The following is a 5457-nucleotide window of genomic DNA, read 5'->3' on the forward strand; positions in this document are numbered from 1 at the left end:
TAATTCAATTTATATATATCAGTGCCAACAAGATTTGATCATGTCTGATTATCAAGATTTTCTTGAATAACTCTCTCTTGAACAACTAGAAAGATATAACAAAAATGAATTGCTCGAAATTGCCAAAGTTTTAGAAATAGAAGTTAAAAGATGAACTTGAGCTTGAACAAGCTCGTATCAAAGCCGATAAAGAGAAAGAGCAAGCTCGTATCGAAGCCAAGAAAGCACAAGCTCGTATCGAAGCCTAGAAAGAAATTAGTCTGAAAGAAATGGAAATTAGACGCAACTCCGATTGGCCAAGGCAAAATTACAGCTTTGAACTTAATTGATGTGTTAAAGTACCACCATTTAATGAAAATGAAGTTGATAAATATTTCCAACATTTTGAGAAGGTTGCCCAAACCATGGAATGGCACACAGAAAAATGGTCATTATTATTACAAAGTGTCCTGGTAATGCACAAGAAGCTTATGCCGCTCTCTCTCTCTCTAGAAGATTGTATGATTATGATAAGGCAGCTATTCTCAAAGCATACGAGTTAGTACCGGAGGCTTATCGCCAAAAGTTTTGAGGTTTCCACAAACAAGATAATCAGACTTATATGGAATTTGCCCACGAAAAGGGGGTTTATTTTGATCGATGGAGGAATTCGATGCATATTGGCAACAGTTTCGGCAAACGAAGACAATTATGTCCAATTGAGGAATTTAAACGTTGTGCACGTGACGACCTCAAACTTACTTGGATGAAAAGAAAGTTGACTAGAGGAAGCAGCTGCTCTTTCCAATGATTACACTTTAACACATATAACCACTTTTCATAAAAAAATATTCTTACTTATATTGGTTAAATCCACTAAAGTTGAGGATCCTTCTAAAAAGTCCAGCTCCTATAGTTCAAAATCTTCATACGGTTTGGCTAAAACTTTATTAAAACAATCAAGGCCTCTTTGCCGTTTTTGTAAAAAACCTGGTCATGTTATGTCCGATTGTTGGCGTTTGAAAAAAAAAGGAGGCAACACACAGTGCGTTTGTGTTCACATATGAACGTAGTTTCACCAGATCACCCGATGTTGTTGATTTGGCCACTGATATAATCAGCAAAGAATTTAGACCTTTTGTATCTGTTTGTTCTGTGTCTTTGACAAATGACACTGGCAATCCCAAACTCATATGTATTCTACGTGATACTGGGACAACTCAATCATTGTTGTTAGAAGGTGTATTTCTTTTATATTCGTTATTGCTCAGGGTATTGAGGTTGGCTTTGTTAATGCTCCTCTTCAGAACATTTATTTAGCATCAGACCTAGTTTCGGGACCAGTTGATGTTGGAGTAAGACCTACTCTGCCAATGAAAGGTGTATCATTGTTGTTGGGAACTATTTGGCTGGGGGAAAAGTTGTTGCCAAACCTAAAATGGTTAGTGAGCCGATCACTGTTTCATCTAAGGATGATGTTATTGTTGAGGAGAATTCCGATGTGTTTCCCTCGTGTGCTGTGACTCGAGCTCAGGCTAAGAAATTAAGCCAAAAACAAATTATAAACATGGATTCAGAGGATGATATTATAGATTTGTCTCAGACATTTTTTTGAACCCGACAGGGATCTTGTGGATGATTGTCCTACTAACAATACCACGGTAAGTGACAGTTATGGACGTGGGGGGATCTGATTCACCTGGTGAAGTTCCGTTTACTAAAAGTAAACTGATTGCTGAGCAAGAAAAAAATCTGCAGATCTCTTCACTGTTTAAATATGCACTCCCAAAAGATGAACTGGAGAAAGTTTCAAATAGTTATTTTTTTAAAATGCTTATGAGGAAATAGAGACCACCAGATGTGCCAGCTTCAGAGAACTGGGCTATTGTTTACCAAATCGTTGTTCCCAAAGCATATCATTCTGAAATATTGAAAGTTGCTCATGAACTTCTCATGGGAGATCATTTGAGTGTCAAATAAACATGTAACAAAATTATGAGACATTTCTTTTGGCCAAAAATTAGGCAAGATGTTTCTCAGCTTTGTGAAACTTGTCATACTCGTCAGCTGGTCGGAAAACCTGACCAGAAAATTTTTGTTGTTCCTCTGAAGCCTATTCCAGCTTTCGAAAAACCCTTCAGTCATGTGAAATTCAATCTGATCAAGGATTAAATTTTATGTCAGGATTGTTTCAACAAGTTGTTTATTAACTCAATTCTAAACAGATCAAATCTAGTGCGTATCATGCAGAATCGCAAGGTGCTCTTGAGATATTCTATTCTACCTTTAAAAATATGACGTGGACTTACTGTCTCAATAATGAGAAGGATTGGGACTAAGGAGTTAATTTATTATTATTTGCTGTCAGTTAAGGAATCGTTTGGGTTTAGCCCGTTTGAGTTGGTGTTTGGCAATTCAGTGCAGGGTCCTTTGAAGTTGCTGATGGAACAATGGTTGGAAGATGATCCGAAAGATATACACTTGTTGGATTACGTTTTCAAGTTTAGGTCCAGACTCGTACGTGCTTGTGAATTGGTTCGAGAAAATTTTGAAGCCATCCGAAACTAAAATGAAATACATTTATGGTGCAAGGCTGAAGAACGTAACTCCAGGCACAGTCAAAACAAAGTCTGATTTTCTTCATCGCATCATACTCGTAACATAATAAAATTCTGCAAAATTGTGTTGTTGTTTTTTCATCTTTTAAATTCTATTTCTGTAAACACAGATTATTTATATATCTTAAAAAATCGTTTGAAATGCTGGCTGCCTCCAGTTCAAGTAAAGTCCGAAAGTGCAAAAATCACCCAAACAATTTCTGTAACATTTGTGGAAATATATTACAGTTTCACAAAGGAAAAAACATCACACACGAGGTAAAGGTAGCTTACTACCTCTAAAAAATGGGTGACCAAAGAAAACATTGGGCTCCACATATTTGTTGTACAGTTTGCACATCTGGCTTGACACAGTGATTGAATAAGAAGAGAACAAGTATGTCATTTGCAGTACCCATGATATGGCGTGAACACAAAAATTATCTAACTGACTGTTATTCTTACATGACTAATGTTTAAGGTTATTCAAACAATACATTAAATATCGAGATATTGCATGTGCGATGAAACCAGTACCTTATGGGGACAGTCTTCCAGTGCCATATCCACCATCAAATTGGGAAACAGAAGAGCTATCCTGAAAAGAGGACAATAAAACATCTTCATCCTTTTCCTGCTTTTTTAAACTGGTATTGCCAGTATGTGTTGTTTTTGAACATTCTTAAATGCAATTTTCAATGAACAAATAAAGTTATTAAATAAAAAGCTGTTATTTTCACGATATATAAGAATATTTTGAATAAATCTATCATAATTCGAAAACTAGACGTGATCAGTAATTTTCAACATGATTTTTAGAATCAGCACCGTCAAATGACTCGGAAACAGTTGTATTTTTTCTAGTAGCAGAGACATTTTCCTTGTTGCCCAGTGTTATATATATATTGTTTCACAGAGGAAGGCACGTGACGCTAGTAACACGTCATGAGATTCTAGAAAGATCATGTCCGTTAGTGAAGCCTCGAGTGTTCTCCAGACGCCCTCTATTTCGTATATATAAAATCGGCGAGAAGTGACGGCACATATATATATAGATAATTGCAGACAGACAGACCGAGAGGACAATTGAGTCAAGCGCGGCAATAAAATGCGTGAATCATTGTGAATTATAGCGTGTATTTAAGTTAAAGTAACTGTGGAAATTAAGTGTATTGCAAAGTTGAATTGAGAAAGAAGAAACTAGGTTTATTTAAGAAAGGACTTGTGTCGCTAAAGTTTCATCGGAAATAAATTATACAGACGAACAAACGAACAGAGATATAACAATTTGGTGTCAGAGAGTGGAATTGAAAAAAAGAAAAAGAAGATGGAAACGAGAAGTGGCAAATCAAACTACAGCTTAGCAGATTTGATGGCAGCAATACAAGAACAGCAAAAGAAACTAGAAGAACGAGAAAATAAACAAGAAAAGAAACAAGAAGAGATATTACAGCAGTGGCAGGAAAACCTGCAACAATGGCAGCTCGAACAGCAAAATAAACAAGAGAGGAGTTGCTGGAGGGAAAAAGAAGAGAGACTACAGCAGTGGGTAGAGGAGAAAGAAAATAAACAACAAGAGAAATTACAGCAGTTGTTAGAGGAAAAAAAGAAAAGAAACAAGAAGTAAGAGAAAAGAAACAAGAAGAGAGGTTACAGCAGTGGCAACTGGAACAAGAAAGGAAACAGGAAGAAAGTATCCAACAGTTGCAGGAAAGTAAGAAGCAACTACAGAAAAGTCAACAACAGTGGCAAGAAGTACAAATGGAAAACATTAGCAAATTTCAAAGTGAATTAAATACATTAAACGATGGTTTACTGTCTTTTACACAAGGAGGATATATTAGCCATCAACCTAATCAGCCTCAGGCAACGGGAAGCCCCTTCCAGACCCCGCAGCTCAATCCTAATGCAGACATCTTCAGTCCTGTTAGAAGTCACATCCCAGATATGAATGTCAGCAATAGGGGCGATCTAGTACAAAGGAAGCCACAGGAATTCGATGGGAAGGCTCCGTGGGAAGCATATAGAGCACAATTTGAGCTCATGGCAGAGATGAATGGATGGACAGAAGAGCAGAAAACAGTATATCTGGCAACGAGCCTGAAGGGACAACCACTGGAAATACTTGGACAGTTGTCAGCAGACGACAGGCACAACTATTGAGCACTGGTAGCTGCTCTAGAGCTCAGGTATGGAACCAAAAATCAGTCTGAAGTCTACAGAGCTAGGTTTAGGACTAGAGTCCGTGCTAAAGGGGAGAGCCTCCAAGAGCTGGCACAGGATTTGAAAAGTATGGCACACAATGCCTACCCAACTTCACCACCCAATGTCCTCAAGTTATTACTGAGGGATCAGTTTGTAGATGTCTTGGCAGTCCACAACTGAAGATACAAGTGAAGCAAGCACACTCCTTTACTATGCAGTATGCAGTGGCCAGAGCTCTTGAATTTGAATCCTACGTTAAGTCCAGCACAGAGGTACTAATGTTGGTACAGTCATCAGGATTCAAGGCCAGAAAAGGTCCGCTTTCAGAGAGGTTTGAGGGACTTTGCTGACACTGTAACAAACATAGGCATAAGAAAGCTCAATGCTGGAAACTTCAACACAGGGAGATGCCACGGCAGGAAAGGCTGCTACCCAGAAAGATTGTTGGAACTGTGGAGAGCAAGGACATATGAAGAGCCAATGTAAGAAGAATACTACCAAAACTCAGCTTCGGGAAACCAGTAGTGGTTCGTGTTGATGGACACCTACCAACCCCAGTTGTGAAAGTCCCAACAGCTAAGTGTAAAATGTCAAGCACACATAGCATCTATGTGACAGGAAAGCTGGATGGCCAAAAGTGTAACTTTGTCATAGATTCTGCATCCCAGCAAACCCT

The sequence above is a fragment of the Limulus polyphemus genome, unplaced genomic scaffold (genome assembly GCF_000517525.1).
Source record: "Limulus polyphemus unplaced genomic scaffold, Limulus_polyphemus-2.1.2 Scaffold615, whole genome shotgun sequence".
NCBI lineage: Eukaryota > Metazoa > Arthropoda > Merostomata > Xiphosura > Limulidae > Limulus > Limulus polyphemus.